Source organism: Bubalus kerabau, chromosome 8 (genome assembly GCF_029407905.1).
Source record: "Bubalus kerabau isolate K-KA32 ecotype Philippines breed swamp buffalo chromosome 8, PCC_UOA_SB_1v2, whole genome shotgun sequence".
Taxonomy (NCBI): Eukaryota; Metazoa; Chordata; class Mammalia; order Artiodactyla; family Bovidae; genus Bubalus; species Bubalus kerabau.
Genome location: NC_073631.1, coordinates 71347341 through 71373390, shown reverse-complemented (window position 1 = coordinate 71373390; position 26050 = coordinate 71347341). Strand labels below are relative to the sequence as shown.

Below are 26050 nucleotides of genomic sequence, written 5' to 3'. Positions count from 1 at the left end.
CCAGCAGGCATCTTAACTAGAGCTGGGTGCCAGGTAAAAGCAAGATAAACAGACTAAGCCTCCAGGGTGAATGCGGCTGCCTTACAGGGCATGGGGTTGGTTTTCCCACCTCCTGTATGTAGAGAAGCATCTGAAATGTCAGTGGGTTATGTGATGTGGTACAAAAGGCTCCACGCTAGATGCAGCTCGGAGCTAGTGCACAGGGTTTTATACGGTACAGGAAAGCCCCCCAAAATGTTCAGAGAAGAGTTTCGATCACAGCATGTTTCTCTGCAGCTTTTATCCACCTGCATGAAAATATAATACACCTTTAGCTGAGACACCTCCATCAATCACAACAGGAAGGTGTTACAATTTAATTGCTAAACTCAGATTCTTCTGAAAAATCCTGCCTTGACTGTCCTCTAAAACGTCTTTAATCTGCTTCCCAAACAAACGTTTACCGTGAAACTTTCACTTCTTTTCTTTCTCATGGGACCATTTGGAAAGGCTTTGATTTTCCAATAAATATATTAATATACAAGTGTTACTGCTTTGCGTAAAAGTATTTTTAACCCAGCTCCTAATCTGCCAATATTTCTGCTGACCCTTTCACTTACCGTTTGCCACCCACATACAGACCCACAGATGGACCTTTCATCCCGTGACAACACTTAGAGCTGATTAAAGGGCTCGGAGGCGATGACAAAAATATGCTTGGTTTACAAAAACGGGCAACATGGAAGGGCACATCTGGGACCAGAAAAGGCAGAAATTCGCAGAGGAAGCTGCTTTCGATTTGAGTGCCCGGGCTCAGAAAGAGAGAGGGTGGCCAGTCCAGATGCTCGCATGGCACAGTGTCCGAAGGGAACCCATGCTTAATATCTAAGTAGTCTTTCTAATTTTAAAAATACGGAACAAAACTACTACTAATGGAAAGGAGCTGATTTTGACTTTTTTTTTAATCAGAAGATGAAAAATGTTAAAGAAGAAACTAATGATCCTACAGGTTTAACATGGCCGTCTGAAATCTATGACAGGTTTTGCATTAAACATATCTTCCATTTCACTTTTCACTTCCACTCTATAATCCGCCAAAATGAAGAACTTCCAAGAAGATGCATAAAGCAAATACATGTTTCTTGTATAAACCAGATCCCACCACAAACAGGGTGGATATACTTCAAACACAGTTTGCACCTTAACCCTGCATCTGTTAGAACTGCCCTGGAGCACTAGCCCAGCTCTTTCATTTCAGTGAGAAAGTGTGATAATGTTGTCAGCCCAGGGTGTAAAACTGACTTGAAACAAAGTGCTATAATCAACTTTCCCCAGACCAACAGAACTGTATGCATGGTAGTACGCAATAAATAATTAATGCAATTAAAGAAATGGCATGAGTGTACTACAGAATTTAATCTGTTCAAGCTGAAGAGTGAGGTTCACTTAAAATAATGGTTACCATATTTACATACAGATATAACTATATGCAATTCCATTCCTAAATATCACAAAATAATTCCTCAAATTAGATCTTAATGTAAATTAGCATTGCTTCATCTTTGAAAATAAATATCCCAAGACATACACATTCTTGTATAAAAGTTTTAAAAAATAGCCTAGAAATAATTGTAGAAATTGGAAAATAAAAGAAACAGAAAATAGAAACCAACTACAATTTAGCTCCCTCCACCGCTCAAATACCCTGTGTTTAACAATTTAGAAGTAAAGATATAAATAATAGGGGCTGTTTCAAAAGGTTGGGATGGGGTTAAGGGATCAGGGGAGGATGAATTTATCATTTAAAATTTTTTATCATGTGCATGTATTATGATTTTAATTTTTAAAAACTAGTTTATACGCATGTACATACTTTTCCAGACTTGCCTCTAGGTACATATTTTTTTAAAGCTAAAATTGAGATTATATTGTGTGAAGCACAGAAAAATATATATTTAGGAAAAACAGAAAGACAACTTCTCTCACCTTATATCCCCCTCCTTCCTAACCTGAGCTCCGTCCCAGTATAGAGATATGTGACTTTGATAATCAGCACTATTTTTGGTATGAGCAGGGGGATAAAATGTGACCTGTAATATTTCTCTCTTGTGAAATACAAGACTACTCTTTTCTAGATTTCATTCATTAGAATGAGAGAAGATCTATGAAATCTGCTAAGTTTTTAAATGAGCAACCGATGCCCAGAACAGTTACATACAGAGAGCTCATACGCAGAGCCCGCACGCCCAGACCTGGCTGGAGAGCTGGTCTGCAACTTCCCACCCACCCCAGCCGAGGCTGCTCTCACAGGGCTGTTTCACATCTGCGGTTGCACGGACCTGTCCCCGGACCTGTCCCTCGGGATGGCAACTTCAGACTGCCCACAGCCCCCTCCCCAACACAGGAATGCTCACAGTGGACAAATTAAGTCATGGCCACATTCTCCCCACTGGACTTTTTGCATCTTGCTGTATTTCCATTTTAAATCAAAGCAATTGTTCTCTTAATGGTTTGACCTAAAGCAGTTTCCCCTCCACCACCACAACTCTGCCAGATACATGTAAAACTACCAAGGTATCCTCCCTTTTGAAGAAAACTGAACCCTCACCCTCTTCACACAGAAGCTACCTGTTTAAGTCTCTGACTTCGTGTCTGCATCCTGCTCCCTGCCTGGGGGGAGGCTGGCTGTCACCCCGGAAGGATAACCACCATCTCGTGGCTGGTTTCAAAGTAACTAATCTTCCACTCACCAGAAGGCCTTGGATTTGTGAATTCTTCTTTGAGGCAAGGGAGAGCAGGTTCAAAGACAACCTCATGACTGCATGGCAAAATGGGCTGATAGGAAGCAAAATATAGTAAAATAATCATAATTGAAAAGAAATTGTATACAAAAAAGGAACCCGAAAGCCACATAAATACCAGCATTTGTTGGAGTAGATGCTGAAAAAGAATAGTTTCTTCAGTTAAAATATCACAAGTGATGCTTTCCCTAATATATTCTATCCTTTTGTTACACTTTATAAAGATATATCTAACAGCATTATACAGGAGTTGCTCCTAAATTTCAAAATGCCTCACATTCACCCATGCAGTGCTGGTTTTTTCCCCCAGTCTTCTAGGGGAGGATATTTAAACTGTTTAGCCCAAATACACTACTTTGCCCCAGATAAGTTAACAAGTCAGTGTCATAATGTCAGAAGGATCATTAAACATTCGTTCAGGTCACTGAATGAGGCGTACTTGTGGCTAAATTTAGTAAAATTTTCTCTAATTTTTAAATTGTGGTAAACCACATATAACAAAATTTGCTATCTTAACCATTTCTAAGTGTACAGCTCAGTGGTATTAATTATATTCACAATATTGTACAACCATCACCACCATCTCCAGAACTCTCTTCATTTTGTAAACTGAAACTCTATAGCTATTAAATAATAACTCCCCCCACCCACTCCAGCGCCAGGCAGCTGCCGGTCTACTTTCTGTCTCTGAGTAATTATTTCTTTCATAGGAATAATTCTAAAGTTTGAGTCACGGAATAGAGCTGAAACTTGAAATGGGATTTAAATATTATGCATAACATGCCAACAGGAATGGAGTATTCCATATGAAGCAGAAATCTGAGCTAAAGAAGATCCAAAAAACAAAGAAATTTGTTGGGCTTAAAAAAATAGAAATACATAAATGAGTCTGTGTGTGTGTGTGTATACACAGTGAGAAAGATATTTCCAGTCTATAGAATAAGCTTCATATTTTTATGGAAAAAGATTCATGGCCTATCAAGTAATAAACATGGGAGAACAAATGAGTTGTATGAGTAAGCTACTGTTCAGCAATGAGGAGGTTATAAAAGAATGTTTTCATAATTACTCTGCACTTTAAATTTTGCATACTAGTTTTATCAATGAGAGCAACCCTCACCTTCCCCACTATGTGTGAAATTATTTTTCAACTGAGACTGAACTGACATTTTTATACACAGCCTCATTTCGGGACAAAGGCTGGTCTACTCACTGGAGGACCCACTGTGAATCCCACGGGCCCGGAATGAGACTTTTTAATAACTGGTAGAGTTGTTTATAACAAATGTCATTAATAATAACAACAACTACTCCTGAATTAAATCCTCATTTTCTGGAAAGAAATCCAGGGTGAAAGGATAATGTAAGCCTGAAAGTAAAATCTGATTTTTAAAGAAATCTACTCAGACACCAAGCAGGGAGGAGAGGAGGGTTAAGGCCATAGTCTTCGGAGCTGATCTGGGTTCAAATCCTGATACCTCACTTCAAACTTGTGACCTGGTACATCACTGAATCTCTTTGAACCTGTGTATCCTTGGGTGTTAGTATCTGTGGAGTGAAGCTTTTGGAAGGATTATCTGAAATGGCATATGGAAAGCTCTCCCTCGGTGGGAAACTCCTCTCATTACTATATCCCAGCATCTCTGGTAGTAACAGAATCAAGGCTTCCTCCCTATTCCTCCTATTCCATAGAAGTTTTTAATTTTCTTACAATAAGTCATTAGCTTAACAGTGAGCCGAACTACCCCCAAGAATATAAAAAAATTATTGGTTAAGTGAGAAAATAATTTTAAAACACATATACATTTAAAGTAAAAAGCCTACTCTCTCTACCCGAATTACCGCCCACCTTTTTTACCATTAACCTTTTGATGTGTGTTTTTCCAAACCTCTTCTGCACATTATAAGTGTATATATATTGTCGTTGGTTGGTCTTCCCCCTCAAAACAGGATCATACTGTACATTGCTATTCTGCAAATGACTTGCTTTACTCAACAATATATAATAGAAAATATTACTTTTAGTCATTTCCTAAAGTAAATATACTGTCTTTGAGCATTCCCCATATTAATGGATATTTAGATGGATCCATTTTTTTTTTTTGCTAGAAAAAAAAAAGTTGAGCTAAGTGGTCTTGATTGATTTGAAACTTAATTCGACACTAGCTGTCTTGATCACAGTGACATCAGATCATAAATAAGGTCACAATAACAAGACAAGAGAGATGGGAGGGAAAGAGACTTTCATTGGCATTTGGAGTATTTTTTCTCTCTGACTCAAAAGGGATCTATCCTGAAGGCATGCCTTCTCCCATTCTCAGGGCAGAGACAAAGCTCACATGCTTAAAAGTAAGTGTTTAGGATTCTAGACTTAGTTTCACTCAAGTGGCCTTGATTGGATGGGGTCCCTCCGCAGTATTAAAACTGCTCTAATTGCATTCTTCAAGCCAGCTGAAGGCTGACAGCTTCCGCTCCCCAGCTCATTATCAGGGCACTTCAAGGGGCTCCATTATGAGCAGAGCACCTGGTCCAAATTTATTTCAACGGCCCAGGGCAAAACGGGAAGGTGCTTAATGTTCAACCACAATGGTGACATTTTTACGAGATATCCAAGGTTCAGAAACAAATAAATGAAAGGTTTGAAAGGAGCACGAACAGAAACTGTGACAATAAAAATTCAACATTAATATATCAATTTTAAACCATATACCACCCATACACTTGGGGTGGCCAAAGGTTCAATGCATGCTAAACAGAAAGAAAAAAGAGGATAAAAAAAGCCAGCACCCAACTCCTCCCCTGACAGATCAAATGTTTTATTTCAGGATAAAAGAATGAAAGGTAGGTACTGAATGCTGGTTAGGACAACAGAAAATTCAGCCAGAATTCGGAGTGTTAGTTTTAAACGCGCTACGTCCACACTTTTCTAGTTTGCTTGCACCACTGCTGTCTTTCTGCCTTTTTAAAATCCCCTTTTGGAAATAAGATGCCTTATACAGATGTTTCTATGAGGAAAGACTGGACAAATACATATTTAGAGCTTTTTAATAGGTGTATAATAGGAAAAATTTCCCAGGTAGATCAGAGCAGGTCCAAAGTAAACATTACAACCTATTGCATAAATCCATATCTAGAAACTTCTTGTCAAGGGGGATTTTGCTCTCTGTGGCTGAGTATTTGCAGAGGACTTAGTATGCAGACGACAACCAATTTTAAAACCCGAAACCCAGCTGCAGAGCATTAGTGAGCTCTACCCTCCGCCGAGAATCTGTTTAAAGAAACCTTTAAAATAAATATTTGTATTCTTTTACTAAACACAACAATGACACTAATATTGGGATATAAGAAAATGATGAATGAAAAATTATCACACGGGCATTTTACAATGGGAATGCTGACTAAACTGGAACTATACAGATTTACTAAATGTTTAGTCTCTTAAGAGAAAAAGAGGAAGCTAATTAATCAATTGCACTCGGAAATTTTTTCAACTATTAGTTGCTTTTGGTATTGTAATTTTATCTTTCCCAAGCATTTTCCTTATTAAGCCAACCATACAGATGTGCAAACATTAATTGGCCACACTATAAAGGCTTTAATTATTTTACTGATTTAAAAAGGCAATTAGGTAGCACCGATTTTTCACATATTGATTGTACCTACTCTGGTTTTCTATCTGAATTCATGAATCATCAGGCAACTGGTATAACAACAGGCTGCTACTCGAGCCTTTTATTCTGTTCTTTCCAAGAAACGAATAAAACCACTTAAAATTAATTACCTGATAGAATCACCCTAACTACGAAGAAACAAACAAAAAAAAGGATGGCAAAATCCCTTTAGAATAAATTCTGTATGTGAGTCATCCAGCAAAGAATGTCACTTGTGTGACAGTTGGCAGGCCCTCCAGTGCTAGGACTTGACATTTGGGAATCTGACCTGGGTGTTCAATAGCGGGATTTTTGGCTCAGTTCTGATTCAGTCTTGCTCGTGCCATTATTGTGCTCTGTAGTCTCCTTCAAAACTGCTTAAAGGAGTGGAGGTCTGGGAGTCCACAGGGAATTTCCAAGTTCAACAAGGAAACTGAAGTAGACATTTGGATTCTGTACATCCAGGTCCAGTTTCTCCTTCACTTTATCCTCTCTCATTATGCTCCCCTCTTCCTATCCATTTTAGGCCCACTACATAATAGTAAAATAAACAGATATCACAATGATGCTGTTCATCGTGGTTCTTAAGAGGCAAAACATTCCCTAGCCTTTCCCATCCTTCTGCAACAGAAGGACATGGCGGGGTCTGGAAGGCTGTATCACATGAAAAAATTTGAGAACTGTTGCCATAGAACAGATGGTTTTTTAGCTTTTGTACACCCTCCTAGCTCGACTTTAGGAGCTCACTGGATTGATGATAATGCACCAGCACGGGCAGGGTGATGTCGTAGGAAGAGACCTGGATCCAGGTAAGAAGACATGACCGGATCCAACCACAGATGGCATTATTAGCTGTGCAACACGAGTCATCTTTAAGCCTTTTTAGCTGTAGTTTCTCCACCTGAAGTAAAAGTCACTCAGTCATGTCTGACTCTTTGTGACCCCATGGACTATGTAGTCCATGGAATTCTCCAGGCCAGAACACTGGAATAGGCAGCCTTTCCCTTCTCTAGGGGATCTTCCCAACCCAGGGGTTGAACCCAGATCCCTTGCACTGCAGGCGGATTCTTTACCAGCTGAGCCACAGGGAAGTCCACCTAAAAAATGTGAATAATTATGCCCGTTTTACCTGTAACAGAGAACCGCTGAAAACATCACACATGTATATGCAAACACTCTGTAAACTAGTGTCACAAAGGACAAACGTTGTTTCTGCAGAAGCCATTTCCTTCATTCAATCACCTGTGCTGCCCTCTCGTGGTGAGCAAGCTGCAACGCTACTCAAAAGACCAAGTTATTTTGTGAGCTGATGATTCCATTACTACCGGATTAATTTTATGTAACTAACACAATTGCTAGCCTAGTAGAGAAAGGAACACCGGACATGGAATACACAATGAAAAGGACCTGATTGGATTTTTTTTTACCTTGGTAACACAGCAGAACCTGAATTTCAGTGACATAGAACAGAAAGGAAGTTTAAGGAAACTAAATCTGAACAGTGACTCCAGAAATATACTCCTGCAAATTTTTCTGTACCACTGGACAATGATAGAAAACTTTCTGGGAAGTGTAAAGCACTAGATGAGAACAGAACTTGTCTCTGGAGATCAGCTGAGTCACGGTGGGGAGTCGCCCTCTCTCCCTAATCTGAACATAGATATTCAAGCCAGCGGAATTGCTGACCAACTGGAGGAACAAAAAGCCATCCATAGACTTGTCTCTAGAGCTAGGACAACAGGCCTTCAGAGCTGGCAGGGGCCTGAGATGCCATGTCGCTCCATTTCCTTTCTTTACAGTTAAGAAATCAAAGATGCAGATAATTGAAAAGACTGCGGAATTATCCAGGTCAGAATATTGGGATGGGTAGCCTTTTCCTTCTCGAAGGGATATTCCCAACTCAGGTCTTCCCAAGACCAGGGATTGAACTCAAGTCTCACGCATTACAGGCAGATTCTTTACCAGCTGAGCCACCAAGGAAGCCCAAGAAACTGGAGTGGGTGGCCTATCCCTGGGAGAAGGCAATGGCACCACACTCCAGTACTCTTGCCTGAGAAATCCCATGGACGGAGGAACCTGGTGGGCTACAGTTCATGGGGTCGCTAAGAGATGGGCACGACTGAGTGACTTCACTTTTTCACTTTCATGCATTGGAGAAGGAAATGGCAACCCACTCCAGTGTTCTTGCCTGGAGAATCCCAGGGACAGAGGAGCCTGGTGGACTTCCATCTATGGGGTCGCACAGAATCGGACACGACTGATGTGACTTAGCAGCAGCAGCAGCTTATCCCTTCTCCAGGGGATCTTCCCTCTCCCAGGAATCGAACTGGGGTCTCCTGCATTGCAGGCAGATTCTTTACCAGCTGAGCTACCACGGAAGCCCGAATCTCATCATAGCACACACCATCACATCAGACAGCCTCCTGCTTCTGTTCACATCATGTTTGAATTCACAGGTCCAACTACATCTTCATCTCCATATCTCTGTGACACTTGAGAAATACTAAAAGCTACTGAAAACACTGCAATGAGAAATACTGAAAGCTACTGAAAAGCTAAAGGGAACAAAATAAACTACTGATATTATCATCAGGAGAAATCATGGAAGCACCAAGTCTCCAAAAAATAACTTGTGAGTTTATCCCTGGGTTGGCAAATATTAAAATAACACCAACAACAGTCAGTTCACAAGCAAATCAATAAAGGCTTGTTGATGAACTGTGTAAAGAAGCACTCAAGAACTTGGCTCCTTTCTAAAATGCTTAAATAAAAAATATTTAATTGTACTCACTATGCAGCCAGCTCTGTTTTAAATTCTTTATTTCTTATAACCTCATCATGACACCCAGAATGCTGCTAACAACCTTTATTAACTACATCAGTTTATAAACCACAGTGAGCACCATGGATCAGACAAGTGATCTATTAATGAGGGGAACTTACTAAGGTTCCCTAGAAGGAATTGAGTAGGTTGGTAAATCTGGGGAAAGGGCAAGAAAACCCAGTGGAGAACAGCACAGGGAGAAGCTGCTAGCCAAGCGAGAGCGTGCTCTGCATTCCTCTGCCCTCAAGGCAGCATGGATCACAGTTGGAACGTGACCAAGTAGGGGTAAGGTTTTGGGGACTTACTGTTTCCACTCCGTAGTAGGGCTAGAACAGAGTGCTCCTCTCTTGTGATAATAACATTATGATGATACAAAACACATGTAGACAAATGGCACCTGGAAGACAGAGCAAACCTGTTCTGCTCCAATCTGCGGGAAAGTCTGGGGAAAAGCATGGAAGGGGCCTACATCCACAGAGGATGCGCATGAGGGGAAGAGTCAAGAGCCTCTGAGTACCAGAAGTTTGCATGGTTTCATCATAACCAGTGCCAATAAAGCTGGCTTAAAACTCAACATTCAAAAAACTAAGATAATGGCATCCAGTCCCATCACTTTTATGGCAAATAGATGGAGAAACAGTGGAAACAGTGACAGACTTGATTTTCTTGGGCTTCAAAATCACTGTGGACAGTGACTACACCCATGAAATTAAAAGACGTTTGCTCCTTGGAAGAAAAGCAATGACAAACCTAGACAGCATATTAAAAAGCAGAGACATCACTTTGCTGACAAAGGTCCATATAGTCAAAGCTATGTTTTTTTCAGTAGTCATATATGGGTGTAACAGTTGGACCAAAAAGAAAGCTGAGCACCGAAGAAGTGATGCTTCTGAACTGAGGTGCCGGCGAAGAGTCTTGAGAGTTCCTTGGACAGCAAGGAGACCAAGCCAGTCAATCCTAAAGGAAATCAACTCCGAATATTCATCGGAAGGACTGATGCTGAAGCTCCAAAACTTTGGCCACCTGATGCGAAGAGCCAACTCACTGGAAAAGATCCTGATGCTGGGAAAGATTGAAGGCAGGAAGAGGAGACGACAGAGGATGAGATGGTTGGATGGCATCACCGACTCAATGGACATGAGTTTGAGCAAACTCCGGGAGATAGTGAAGGACAGGGAAGAATGGCGTGCTGCAGTCCATGGGGTCACAGAGTTGGACGTGGTGAGTGATTGAACAAGTGCCAATGAGGCAAGTAATTGCTACATCCACCGGCTTGTTCTACCCATTTACTCTGGCTTAGGGCAGGTGGTCTCAGAGACTTAAAAGTGACCAGAAGGCAGTGCCCAGGCTCCTGGGTGAGCTGGTGGGCCCTTGAACACTTGTAGTGGCCTCTGCTTAGTTCCAAGCCTTAGTTCCCAGAGCCTTAGTTCCAAGCCTGACTCTGCCTAGAGAGGGATGTGGGACAAGAGATGAGGCAATGACGACAGCAGGAACTTAGTGAAACATAAAGGCAAGCAAACGTGCAGTGCTCAAAATCTCATGAAGAATTACTCAATATGCCTGTGTTTTTTGTTTCCATCTTCTCAAACAGGGAAAAAACACACATTGAACTTCTATTTCTATATATTCACATAGTATGACACTTTCTAACAAAAGTGCACTCTCATACTCTCTTGATAAGATCAATAAAGTAAAGGTCTATTAATCTACATACCTGACTGATGACAGGGTTGAATAAGTGTTTCCTGAAGAAATCAATGACAATATTAAGGGGCTAGATAAGTTCATCTCAAAAGTTACTTTCAACCTAAAAATGGTACACTTTCAACCTAAAAATGGTACGTTTTCAAATAGCAATTAGTTTTATTATTGAAAAGTCCCTATACTATTTTAGAATAATGTTTGATCATTGTGAGAAAGTATAAAACTTTAAGGATGGCTGAAGAATTCTTTAAGACAGGTGCCCTCTGACAAAAAGGAAGTGAGATTTGATGGAATTTTTCAGAAAAAATCATGCCAAAGGATCACCTCGCAGTGTTGCCTGGTGGGAGGGAGGCAGGTGTCCCTGCAAACTTGGCCTCTCTGCAGCCCTCAATTGCCCTGACCAGCCTACCTCACGGAAACCCCCTGTTTCTGGCTTCATTTGTCTTCAGCCCATTCAGGCTGCTCCAACAAAACACCATGAACTTGGTGACTTATGAACAACAGGAATTTGTTTCTCATGATGATGAGAAAGTCCAAGATGACGATGTCGGCAGATCTGGTGTCTGATCAGAACCTGATTGCTGGTTCACAGACGGCCCTCTCTGTGGGGCTCCACCCTCATGACCTTATCACCTTCTAAGTAATACCATTCTCTTTGGGGCTGGGATTTCAACATATGAATATGGGGCAAAAATAAGCATTGAGACTGTAGCATCGTGGCTGTCCCACCCTTGACTGTTCCTTTTGCTCTTATGCAGGCTCCCTTTCTGTCTACCTCTGGAATGTCCTTGTCCTCGACGACCTTCCTGTGTGCTCTTCTCACTCCACAGTTCTTTCCTCCCTCGAGGTCTTCAATCATATCTGTACAGTAATGGCCCTCGAATCTCTTTCTCTGGCTTCACCTGCCCATGAGACGTTTATACTTGGTGACTCCCCAGGTTCCAGCATGTTCAAGATCGGAAGCATCACTCACTCCTTCCTCTGTACCTGCTCACCATCCTCTGGTCCTCTCCTGGGTGAAGGTACCTCTGTCCACCCAGCCAACCACTGGAGCTCCTCCCTGAGCCTCAGCCCTCACAGTCCCAATCATGGAGGAGCCCCAGCATCCATTCTGGCTTCCAGGCACAGCAACTATGCCTGGAACTTTGGCTCCGGTCCCCCCAGATCTACTCCCTGCTCCACAAGGCAGCCAGGGCCAGCTTCTCAAATGCTAACGTGATCACCTCTTCGCAGCTCAAAACCCTCTAATGCCTTCCGTGGCCCTGAAGAAAATCAAAACTCCTTAAACTCAGTTCAAAGGCCCCCCAGTCCCGACCAGTGCCCAGGCCTCCAACCTCTCCCAGCTTCAATACTCTTCTCCCCTACTTTGCATCTGCTGTACTCCCAGGTTAAAATGCATTCCCTTATCCATTAGCATCACCCCACCCCAATAATCTCTTCCACCAAAGCCCATCCCCTCCTTCAGCTTTTTAGCTTCTGGGAAGTTTTGCCTGAACCTTTAAATCTAGATCAGGCAGCCTGTCCGGGTGCTCCCTTTGGGTCTCTTCATGTCCCTCAGGTCAACCCTTATGTCTAGCCTGCAATTTCCTATTTACTTCCTGCTGCTGCTGCTGCTAAGTCGCTTCAGTCATGTCTGATTCTGTGTGACCCCATAGACGGCAGCCCACCAGGCTCCTCTGTCCTTGGGATTCTCCAGGCAAGAATACTGGAGTGGGTTGCCATTTCCTTCTCCAATGCATGCACGCATGCTAAGCCACTTCAGTTGTGTCCGACTGTGCGATCCCACGGACAGCAGCCCACCAGGCTCCTCTGTCCACGGGATTCTCCAGGCAAGAATACTGGAGTGGGTTGCCATTTCCTTCTCTAGCACTCCCATTTCATTTGTTTGTAAACTCTTGAAGGCTGTAAATTTTCAAAGGCTGTTTAGTTCATATTGTGCTCCTGGAACCTAACAAAGATGTATCCCATAACAGGTGCTCAATAAATGTTACTGATTACATAATAATGATTACTATCTTACTCATGAGCACTGGAGCTCTGAGTTGTTAATACCAAGTGGAAACACCATGGGTTTTAGAATAAGACAGGCCTGGGTTCCTATCTAGCCCCACAGCTCACAAGCTATGTACTCTGTAAGGAAGCCTTCTAAATAAAGCTCAGTATCCAAAGCTGCAAGGCCAAATTAACCATTTACTTCACAGGCTTATTGTGAGGATTTAAATACATAGGACACAAAATACCAATGTACACTGTATTATTTTTCATTTTTCAAAATTCAGTGCTATGAACTTGTTTATTACAGTGCCAATTAATGCTATTGCTGCCTTAACCTTTAGGCCATTGGGGAGGTTTCTGAAGTTTTTTTATGTGAGTAGTATAGGCTTGACCACTGACCCAATCCCTTCATTCAGGGCCCAGCATTATTACTCAAGCAAATTGGTCCATCTAATGCCTGTCACGGAGAAGGCAATGGCACCCCACTCTAGTACTCTTGCCTGGAAAATCCCATGGATGGAGGAGCCTGGTAGGCTGCAGTCCATGGGGTCGCGAAGAGTCAGACACCACTGAGCGACTTCACTTTCACTTTTCACTTTCCTGCATTGGAGAAGGAAATGGCAACCCACTCCAGTGTTCTTGCCTGGAGAATCCCAGGGACGGGGGAGCCTGGTGGGCTGCCGTTGGGGTCGCACAGAGTTGGACTCAACTGAAGTGACTTAGCAGCAGCAATGCCTGTCAACCCAAGAATTAAAGGTATTGCTTCTGCAATGTACATTTTATGGTAACAAGTCTAACAATATAAAGAAAATAGTTTGTTCTTTCCCAGGATGATTGAAAGAGGGCAGAAAACAATTGAGAGTGTATTTTGATAAATATTTTGGTACAAAGAGTAGTGAAATATATGCCAGTCTTGTAATTATCATACTACAACCCTTCCTGCTGCCTGCAGAAGATTCTGGACAAGCTCTCCCACTTTTTTTTTTTCCTTTTAAAGGTTTATTACTGCCTTTAAAGGAATATTCTATTTTCCAATGGAAATCAAAGTAGGGAGAGACGGCTAGAGAAACGGAGGGAGCAAAGGAAGATGAGGACATGGGAGAAAAGAAGGAAGAAAACCTAAAATCTGCCTAGCATTGTGGATTTAACTTGCTTTACGGATTTCACAGCACAACCAAGCCTCCTCATCTTTTCAAAAGACAAAAAAACTGTTAAAAAAAGAAAAAAAAAAAAAAAAAAAACCCCACACACATACTACAAAAAAACACAAAAGCCCTTTTGGTCAGGCTAACTAGTGGCTTTGGAACCAATTACAAAACATTGTGAGATGACTTTTTAATTAAAACTCTTAGGTTATCCAACAAGTCAAGTAAATTGTGGCAGCTTCAATACCCACTTCAAAAGTCTGGGTTGTGACCACAGCCTCCCATCCAACCCCCCACAAATGCCAACAGAGTTAATCCTGGTTTCTTGGCCTTTGCGCTTGCAAACTTTAAGTACTGTACCCTAAAAACTGTCCTTTAGTCCTTCCCTGACACGACATAAGAAATCTCCAAACTGTAGGCTTACTCCATCTCCAGACCCCAACGATGTTGGGTGAGCATCATATTATGCGAGTCATGCCTCACGAAGTGGAAAAGGGCTGGCCTCTCACTTCAAAATGAGAAAAATCTATGTTCTAATTCAGAGAAGATGTTGGGCCTCTTACTTACGGTGGCTCACTCATATTATACTTTTCAAGGCTTGCACATTTCAAGATCTGTCCTAGAATTCTTATGGATTTTGACCTAAAACATGAATTTATAAGGCTAACTGGCATAAGATCTGAAACATATTAATACTGAGTGATTTTTTTAAAAATGTCTTCTGATACGTACCACAGGCACAACCACATTTAAAATGTTGCCCTCTGGCTTAAAATAGATGATCCAACATCTAAGTAAAGATTATTGCCTTAAGAAAAAACTGCACAAAGTGAATGCTAAGAAACCCTCTGTATTATTTAACTATTTTATCTTTAAAGTATATACAACTTGAATTTATTTGTAAGCAGTTTAGGTCTATCCAGAACTACAAATAGGTAAATGGAACACTTAAATCTATTCTTTTAGATATCTTCATCCCCCAGGACTAAAACCTCATATTCAAAATGTCATCCTGAGTGACTTTTTATGACCAAGTTATAAACCCCTCCAAAAACAGAGTTTACAATGGAAGTGTTGACATCATGTTAAATATTGCTCTGCAAACAGGGCCCAGTAATCAAGGCACATTATATTTATGAGGCAGGTAAAAGTCTGTATCCATTCATCACAGAGTCATAGTGACAGACACTAAGGTATGAGGTCCAGCCAAATTAATGCACCCCATTTCTCCCATTACTGAGACCAAAAAGAAAATTTGCAGGCATTTGTATAATTGCAAGGCTTTGACTTTTTTTTTCCCCAGAAATCAAGGAAACAGCCTTGCTAAAACATTTCATTTATTTACACCTGCTAGGGTTTGCCTCTGCACATCTGCAAGGTACTAGAGATTTTTCTTTCCCATAGATAATTCATGAGAATGACATACATTTGCACAAACACAGCCTTTGGTGGAGGTCCATTACAATCATGAATTTCATGTAGCCACTCACCTAACCTACACTGAGACTGCATCAAATTGTGATTAATTACCAAAGGAATATTCCTCTCCTAAATTATAATTCAACATTCCTATATAAAACAATCTAAAATGTCAGCACTCTGGCTTTATGATATCATGCCATCCCAATAACACTGTTTTACAAGTAAATTCCTATTATATATTAATAAGGGCTGTTGGTGGCTAAACATCTTGCCTCCCTAGTAATGACTTGGTTGAAGGCAATTAGGGAAGCCAGGTGCAGCTGAGCTGGGTACTCATAAAAGTTTTTAAATTTTACTGTTTCCGTTTGATTTTAAGGGAGTGCATTCCACTCTGTCCAAATTAAAGAGGAAGCCATGTCCGTGTTTCAGCTGTTGTGTGTTCTGACCATTACCGATAACCCCCTTTAATATTTGTTTGCTCCTTAGAAGCCAATGATCTGAGGAGTTCAAGTTTCACCCTGAACATCAATATTTCACAGCCTGTCAGTGGTTACACACACACACCCACACCCCTCCCCACCCCCACAGTCCCAGGGTAACAGAGCAGCACCTTCATTTAAGACTTTCTGGGGCAGCCCTGAGTAGTAAAATTGATGCATGAAAGAAAGAACTTTACTCACTTTGTTAACATGTTTTTGTTGTAATTAGCTTGGGTCAGTGGAGGAGACATCAAATTAAAGTTTTATGTCATAATAGGAGCGATGATTTTCCCATTACAAGAAAATCAATTTCCTTCTACCAACTACAAACACTACATAAAAGAATTAATAAGTGTAAAGACTTAACACATCTGAAGCAAGAGAAAAGGTTACCTCTGATGATGACAAATATCCTTTAGAAGTAGAATTTTAAAAAGAGTTAACAACTTACCCACAGTAGTATTAGAAGGACGATATATTCTGGGAAATTTTCCTCCCAGAATGACGTGCAGAAAACACAGATTCCTTTATTTAACCTACTATGTTCTTCTTCTCTATACTCTGTAACTTACACTAGTTAGGTTAATTCCTTTTTAAAAAATAGATGCATGCTATAAACAATCAGTTATATGATATCAAATGACTGATTTAAATAAAACTTTTGTGTTCTGTTTTTTTAACAAGTTATATGGATATTCTATATAGCAGAGATCAGACAGACAAAAGTATGTGCCAACTGCTAATTCAAGGACCAACATTATTCCAAAAAGCTACATAACCCTGTTACTGACAATGAGTCAGGATCTTACTTTGATTTTAAAAACAAATAAGCTAGAACTATCCTAGGAAGTAAACCAGGAGACGTGACCTGGTCCAAAGCATCTTTTCAAAGTGAAAAATCATATTCCATTTTATTTCAGAGGGTAAAATAAATATGATCACGTCTGAATGAAAACAGTTTTCAAAGTGATTCCGGTTTTTTTCTTGGCTGTTTGGGGAGTTTTTCTTTTATTTCTTTTTATTTTTTAAGAAAAACCTGTATCTACCAGAACAGGATATAGAGAGAGAGTGGGGCAATACCACTTCAGAAAATAACATGGTTTGGAAATACACCGTTAGTTTGCATCAACAACTCATCTCCTCAGTTTCTGAGGAAAAAGCCACATAAAATGAAGTGCCTTTGCATACAGTTAACCACTGCTTGCTTCTTAGAGAAAATGTTACTGAGGACTTGATTACTTAGAATATTAAGCTTCAGAACATAACCATTTTACATGTGGTTTTTCAAATTTACCAAGAGAGAAGAGGCCATGTGTTTATATGAAACAAGGAATATGAAAATATAATCTTCTTGTCTTTGTCAAATTTCCTTTTCTTTTCCTGGATGAACGATTGCTCTCCTTTTGTTGCTGTTTGGTCGCTAGGTCATGCCTGACTCATTGTGACCCTCATGGGCTGTAGCATGCTCGACTTCCCCGTCCTTCACTACTTCCTGGAATTTGTTCAAACTCATGTCCATTGAGTTGATGATGCTATCCAACCACCTCATTCTCTGTTGCCCCCTTCTCCTCCTGCCCTCAATCCTTCCCAGCATCAGGTCTTTTCCAATGAGTCGGCTTTCTGACTGCTCTCCTAAGAAAGCACTTTTAAAAGGGAAAAAAATGATCACCATTAGTATTCTCATACACTGTCTTTCTCCTCCCCAACTTGCTCCTAGTGGGAATGAAGGAGGTAAAGAGAGGGGGTTGACAAAGGGTCTTTATTTCTTCCCAAGCAATGACCCGGACAAGCCCGTTTCTCAGTGGCTATCTCCCTGTCAATATCAGAACTACATCCAGAGCCTCATGCAGGTTAGAAGCCCAACTATGACAGATAGAGACTTGAAACACAAGGTAGGGGGGTGGTCTGAAGACACACCCCTCCACAGAGCTTAAGGGCCATGCAGGGTTAACAGACACCTGGCTACAACCTGCTGGGAAAGGGCCAATAATACAGGAACATGGCAGCCAAGAGCACCTCCTACTGAAATGGTGCTCCAGAAGCTTCACCAGTTCTTATGGTTCAGTTCTTCATTTTTCTACAAATTTCTCTCCCATATTACTAAATCGTTTTGTTGCTATTGTTGACTCAGAGATGTTTTCTTATCAGGAGCTAGCTTCCCAACAGGCTCCCAGTGTCTTATAAAGAAATTCAGCAATTCATTATAAATGTTGTCAGTGGCTCACTTCTTACCATCAGGGTACAACAACTAAGTTGCAGGAAATTAGACCTCAAGGCTCCATGGTGGAACACATTTTCCTATTTCCTAATTATAGAAGAAAATCTCAGTTCGTTCCCATTTTAAGAGGGGTGCTTCCTTCCAGGGAGATCAAAGTCAGAGGTAAGTGTGATAAAGTCTGGCCAGATTTAAGGAGCATCACCTCTTCCTTTCCTTCCAAACCCTGCCCTACCATTCCCCAGAAGGAAGGGGGCCTGTCTCCGTTTCTGGGGAGCAGGCCTCTGATACTCCTCTGCTGGCATGCTGTTACTCTCACCTGCCAAACCATCATTATTCCACTCACTCACTATTTGCATTTTGTTGCCTCATGCATTTCTTTTTTTTATTGGAGATGGGTACTTACCTAAGAATACATTCACTCTTAAACTACTAAAGGACTTGATTTCCATGTTAATTTCTTCTTCCTAGGTCATCTGACTTTATCATCTCTGAGGTAGGAAACTTGTCAAATTATTAGCACTGCATATACTCATCATATTGTCAACTACCATCAATTTTCAACAAGAAGGAAAATGCTATCTATGACATGGTCCCCATTTGGATACGCCTCATCATCCGATTATATTCCAATGAGCAAGAGAGACTAAAGCAAAAATAGCGTTGGATATCTAGGGAAACAAAATAAATTTAGGCAGTTACATGCTCTTCCTTACACACATACGAACACAATTTGTCAAAACTATGCTTCTGTAATAAGAAAAAAAGAAGAGATAAGAGAAACAAGAAATTCAATGGTGGAATTATACTATGGAATTATACTATTCAGACTGAAAAATTGTGTCACATTTAGGCCCCCAAGAATATAACCCCAAGCAACCCTTTATCCGTCATATGCCAACGTCCATCAAGAGTAGGGCTCCAGAGCCAGCCTGCTGGGACTCTGACCCAACATCCTCTAAGAATACTGGGCAATTACTTCCCGTCTCTAAAATGAAGTTTACTCAGTTGTCAGTCAGTTTAATGACCCTTTGTCATGAGCACACAGATTATTTTAGGCTTACAATGCTTAAATGTTTTCTATTTTGTCTGAACAAAGAGTTAATAGTTAACTCATTATATATTTGAATCATCTCATTTGAACATCACATCACTCTCTGAAACAGGTATTATCAATTATCACTCCCATTTCATAGAGGAGAAGAATGAGGCTTAGCTGCTTACAAGGCCACAAGGCTTAGCTGCTTATAAGACTAGCAACTGATGCAACGCAGATTGAAGTTATCTGACTTTTAACCAGGCCTCTTCATCCTCTGTCTGTCTTCTTTTCCCATTCAACTTATTCTTTTCCCTATTCCATAATTTTTTTTGTTTTATCAATAACTATTTTATTTAAAAATTAATTTATCATTTTTCTAATTCTATCAGATGAAATAGCATTATTTTTATAAAATTTTGAGTTGCACTTTACCCTATCACCTTGAATTTCAACTTTTCAATATGTCTCAAATAGAAGTCTATATTTTCTTGACTATTTAATGTTTCCCTCTAACGATCATAATATTTTTTGGTTATTAAAAATTGCAGATGTTAAATTAGGTATTTATGAGGCATTTTCTCTTGCTCTCAATGTGCTACCATAACAATTTTCACCACTAAGAACATTCTTTTTTTTTTTTTTTTTTTTGAGAACATTCTTAAAATAGTTTAGATTTTTAAATTTAGGGATTATGCCCATTTAATCTACCTTTACAGAAAACAGAATAAGGTTTTAATTTATATGCTCCTAAAATCAGTTTAATTTGAAAAAAATGAATCCTGAATGAAGATCTCACTGTAAATTTACACATTTAGGATCAAAGGAAAATTCATTGCATATAAAATTTATTTTTGGTTTTAAAATTCAGAAATACACTTCAATATTCATATTGCCATCAGAATAGTCAGTGTGTGGTCCAGTCAAGAAGATATTCTTTTACTTTAAATTACATATAAGATCCTTAAATCCCACTTGACGGAACTTAAAGGACTCAGCTTTTATCCTAGCGTGCCCATAGGTCAAAACCTTGTAAAATCAATTTACAGCAACATTTCATGCAGTTCAAGTGTTGTTACTCCAAGAAAAAATTTTGTGCTGAAATGGCTTAATTACACAAATACATAGCAACATTCAACTTCCAGTTAAAAGAAGTTAAGATTTTGGAAACCTCTTTGATATTTTGTCCTCTCCTTCGGGGCGTATCTGGAGTATTATATATGACTTTGTGTATGTAAGTAAACATTATGTTCACATATATTTAAAGGGTTCCCAATGGACAGGAGTTAATATTTAAACTATCAACTTCAATTAGTTTCAAATTACTTTTTTTAATCTGGAAGTAATAATCTAACTTTTAACATCCCACTTTAGGGAAAAGAAACGGAGTCATACTAACCACTGCCAAAGTAGAAAAGGAAGGAAATAAAAAGATCTCTTTTTCAGAAATGACACCTCCTTCATTTTGGCTTTCACTCTTCTGCTGTGGCTCAGCTAGTAAAGAATCTGCCTGCAATATGGGAGACCCCGGGTTTGATCCCTGGGTTGGGAAGATCCCCTGGAGAAGGCAAAGTCTACCCACTCCAGTATTCTGGCCTGGAGAATTCCATGGACTGCATGGGATCACAGAGTTGGACATAACTGAGCGACTTTCACTTCACTTCATGATGATTGTTTAGTTACTATACAGAGCTAGACTCATCCTTGCTTGTATCCATGTGTTCAGAAATTGCTAAGAAAAATTGTTAAGAGGGGACACTGTTTAAACTACTTCACAGATCTGCTTCTAGAAATTTTTACCTAGAAATTTCCATTAATAGGCAAATAATCGGAACGTTCATATCATTTTAATCCCTTTATTAAAACATGTCCCTTGAACATTTTCTACATGGCCCATGAACATTTTCTAGTTACCATGTATATCTGAAGTTCATCAAAGGCCACATCTTTTTAAAAACATTTTCAGTTGTGATGTTTCAATCTCTAATTTAACACCCCCATCACCCATCATTACTTGCAATAAATGAATTTGGTATGGCAAGCAAAAAAGTGCTGACTGAATAATTTCAAACTTATTTTCCTGAAAAACTAGAGTCTTGATCTGTCACTGCTTAGATTTCCCCATTTCAATCTGCTAAAAATTTCTCCTGATATGTATGATTATTTCACGGGGCTAAAATCACAGGTCGTGGGCTCCCTGGGTTGGTTTGTTAAGCTGCTGAGTCAGGAGGACACAGTCCATCCTAGAGCCCAGAGCACATTCCAGCTGATAGGCGCTGCTTTCTTTTCAGGTACTGTAGCGCCCCCCCGTGGCAATGCCTACAAACACGCAGATAACACAGATGTCTTTCAGAATGCCTCACTGACAATATAGCAAGAAGTGGGTTGACAGAAAAAGCAGAGTAGAGGATGAATTCGGGCTTCCCTGGTGGCTCAGATGGTAATACAGGAGACCTGGGTTTGATCCCTGGGTTGGGAAGATCCCCTTGAGGAAGGCATGGCAACCCACTCCAGTATATTTGCCTGGAAAATCCCCATGGACAGAGGAGCTTGGCCAGCTACAGACCCAGGGGGTCACAAAGAGTTGGACACGACTGAGCAACTAAGCACAGCACAGAGAATGAATTCAGTGCTCAGTAAAACTTGCAACTTCACTTTCACTCTTTCATACCTCCACTCACAAATATTTATCAAGTGCCAAAAGCACATCACAAATGTAGAAACACCTGTGAGAGACCAGGATTCTGGTGCTCATAGAACTTATATTCCTGTACAGTGAAAACAAGAGACAGATAGGAATCATGTAAACACAGAGATAAGGTCATGTTAGACAGGGATAAATGCCCCCAGGTCTCAGAAGTGGGAAAAAGCCTAAGTGTCCAAAATACGGTAAATAGGATAATATACAAAAATCAGCAATTTAATCATTGAAACAGAAGTCAAACTTCTCTTTGTGGCAATAGACACATTTGTATTTTGTACTTTTTTTTTTAATTAAGAAGGAAACTAAAAACAAAATATCTGCCAAATGAACACCCATCCTTCCCTATCTTCCATTAACACACATCCCTAATGTGCACCCCAAATAAAGACTACATGTGTCAACCCAACACCCATCCCTCCCTATCTTCCGTTAACACACATCCCTATATTCACCCCAAATAAAGACTATGTGTGTCAGCCTCCAGGGTCCACAGCTGGCAAATGGAAGGGCAGAAACTGAAGGACCAGCTTGCCCAACATCAGAGGTCACGCTCTTTCCAAGCCCCATCTCTCAGAGCTGCCCCTGCCTATCATCTATAAGCCAACAGGAAGCAGCTTGCAAGGCCTGAAGAGGCTCAGTCTGGCCTGGGCTTCTGTCTTAGAAACAGAAGCCAGCGTGTTTGTGACCCTACACACATCAGTAAGGTCTGTCTTAGAAACAGAAGCTAGCGTGTTTGTGACCCTACACACATCAGTAAGGTCTGTCTTAGAAACAGAAGCCAGCGTGTTTGTGACCCTACACACATCAGTAAGGCCTGTCTTAGAAACAGAAGCCAGCGTGTTTGTGACCCTACACACATCAGTAAGGCCTGTCTTAGAAACAGAAGCCAGCGTGTTTGTGACCCTACACACATCAGTAAGGCCTGTCTTAGAAACAGAAGCCAGCGTGTTTGTGACCCTACACACATGAGTAAGGTCTGTTTTTACATCGTGTTGTCTATGTGCTGTCGCTTGGTCGTGTCTGATGCTGTGCAACCCCGTGGACTCTCGCCCACCAGGCTCCTCTGTCCATGCGATTCTCCAGGCAAGAATACTAGAGTGGGTTGCCACTTCCTCCTCCACAGGGATCTTCCCGACCCAGGGATGGAACCTTTGTCTCTTGCATGTCCTGCATTGGCAGGTAGATTCTTTACTACTGAGCCACCTGGGAAGCCATTTATTTTCACATGCTAAAAAGCAGCTACCTGTCTTATAGAAATGTCACCAGGGAAGAATGAACCATTAGGCACAGAGTATTTGGAAATCTCTGGAGGAAGGAAATAAGGACAAACCGACCCAAAGCCTGCTCCGCCCCACTTTCCTCACACTTCTCCTCGTAGTCTTTAACGATGCCCTCTTTCCTCCAAGGCCCTGGGCCTTCCAATCAAAACACCTCAGTAAGGCAGAAGAGAACCAGTATCAGGAAATGTATCTAAGTCCCATCCGGAGAGAAGCCCTGCCCAGAAAAACTGGCACCCCACAGAGGTGCACAGTCCTTATCCCGTGGTTTGGCTTACCCCCAACATCCACGTGTTCCCAAGAGTCTGGCACTCCCCCTTGGAGAAGCTCCCGGAGCATCGAAGCCAAACTAATCAGACTAATTTTCAAGGCTTCACCAAGTTTACCCCACCCTTCCCTGTAACTCTTCATTTCTGTCCAAGTCCATCTCTTCATGTTCCGTCAAACGTACCATCATTTCGTGCACTCGCTCATTCCTCCAGACCTCCTAGGTCAGACTCCCCACTCAGGCAGTCTCCCGACTTTCTGCTAAGCCTCAACCTATCTGGCCTCCAGCAGACTCTCTGCTGCCTTTGAGGATGCAATGATGGTCCCTTCTCTGAACCTTGGCTTTTCATTGATACTAAGAGGATGTCTTAGTTCCTGCTGCCATGACAAAATACCATAGACTGGGTGCCCTGAGCAACAGACATGTATATTCTCACAGTTCTGGAGGCTGAAAGTTCCAGATCAAGGTGCTGGCCAGTTCAGATCCTGGTGAGAGCCCTCTGCCTGGCCGGCAGATGGCCACCTTCTCCCACAGCCTCACATGGCCGGAGAGAGCATCTCTTCCTTCTTTAAGGGCATCAACCCTATTGGACTAGGTTCCCACCCTTACGGTCTCCTTTAGCCTTAACTCCTTCTCACAAGTCCTATCTCCAGGTACAGTCACACTGGGGGTTTGGGCTCCAACACCAGAATTGCTGGGGGTGGGGGCACACAAATATTCAGTCCATCAGAGAGGGAGGCTGGAGTAAGAGACAAGACTCAAAGAGGGAGAGGGGCGGAGAACTCGTAGAGAGGCCGCTTTAGAGAGCAGAGAGAAGGTAGGCACCATGTCTGCTTCTGTTGGATAAAATACTAGGAAGGAGAATGAGAGCGCCCTGGGGTTGGGTTTGCTGAGAGGTTTTGTGATGAGGAAAAACTTACGTGTACAAACCAGCCATGTTATTTTATGAGCACGACAGTATATAACGAGAGGCAGTCTTGGTGTTCCTCTCTGAAGGTCACTGACACTTGACTGGACTGCATAATTTGGAAATCATCTTTACTCCCTTTTCATAAAAACAACGGAAATCCCTCATGGACATATTACTGAAAACCATTAGCATCCACTAAATGAGGAAAAACATCTCTCATCAAATTAAACACTATGTCAAGGGCATTCATGAAAAAAATTACAGGACTATTTTTCACACAGTCATGAGTATTGGCTGAAGGAGAAATCAGGGGGGAAAATCAGTTCATAGAAGTGCAACTCCATAAAAGTTAGGGAAATTTTATTTTCTTACTAGAGGACAGTCAACAGAAGATTTTCAAAACTTTCTTACGGTCAATTTTTTGTTGTTTTAATTCTCAGATCATATCTCTCAAATACACTTACGGCATTCTAGCTTTCCTCTGTGGAAATCCAGTCGACTACCAACAAAACCCTGACTTACACTGCCCTCTGCTGGTTCACTGGCCACATGTCAAGTTCCTTAGTTTACAAAGTTGCCAAAAGACAAGTCCAGTATTTTGAACCAGCAAATTCAAGCCTAATTACTAAAAACAAGTTGTGGAAAATATTACTAAGTGGCTTAAATACCATCTGCAGCACATCAGGCACACATTCCTAATGAAAAGGGCACATGTGCGGGAAGAGGTGGTGCCAGCTCACATCTGCTAACCTAATAGAAAAGGTTTTTTAACTAACTTTAAAATATGCTTTAAATTCACAATAACACCTTTAAATTGCCCCCTTTCACACCTAGCCCCTGCCATGCCAACCAAGTTTTCAGAAAACAAACAAAAAAAGTAAAAAAAAATCTTGGTTTTACCACTGCATTTCAGCTTCTGCTTAAATCAGTTTGGCAATAAATAACTGCATATTACTGCAGTTTACAAAATTTATTTTTGAAGTATAGTCATTTTTTAAATTTAGAAGCTGCTAATTTGCCAGAATTTTAGTGGAAAATATGCCATTTGTTTCAACATACACAACATCAGCGTCCATTAAAATGGTTATAGCATCATTCAAAAGTGTAAAGCATTTATTACATGCTCCATCCTATCTGACTCTTTTGCGACCCCATTGCAGCCAGGCTCCCCTAGGATTTTCCAGGCAAGAATACTGGAGTGGTTGTCATTTCCTACTCCATGGGATCTTCCTGACCCATGGATCCAACCTGCGTCTCCTGCATGGCACTTCTTTACCACTTCTTCACCTGGGAAGCCCAAAACATTTACTAGGTTGTCTTCAGAGAGCATTTTCACAGTTCCACAGAGCATTTTCCTAAGCCCAGCAAAAATGAGTTAAGAAAAATTCTCACCTCCAAGCTTGTTTTCTTCAACAGGTGAAATAACATACAAACTGACACAATGAAACAAACAGCACAAGTGTATTACCTTGCTTGAGTGCACCTGTGGTTTGCTCTGGTCAACAGAGCTCAGCAAAAGAGAGCAAAAAGCTCATTCCCTACAAGCTGGATGGTTACAAAGGGCAGGGTGGGAAGAAGTCAAGGGTGTCTAAAATTTGAATAAGGATGCCTCTGGAAGGAGAGGGGTTTCCAGGTAGCTAA

The 26050-nt window shown here is 41.0% G+C and overlaps 1 protein-coding gene and 1 long non-coding RNA gene across 2 annotated transcripts in view; both read right to left on the bottom strand.

Moving 5' to 3' along the window:
• The window catches only part of JAZF1 (JAZF zinc finger 1), a 334411-nt gene that overhangs the window by 224069 nt on the left and 84292 nt on the right, over positions 1-26050 (bottom strand). The window lies entirely within an intron of this gene.
• LOC129659290 (uncharacterized) overlaps positions 1-26050 on the bottom strand; it is a 67206-nt gene that overhangs the window by 12442 nt on the left and 28714 nt on the right. The window contains exon 2 of the long non-coding RNA XR_008717936.1: positions 2730-2814. This is a non-coding gene — a long non-coding RNA (uncharacterized LOC129659290). The remainder of the gene's footprint in view (positions 1-2729; positions 2815-26050) is intronic.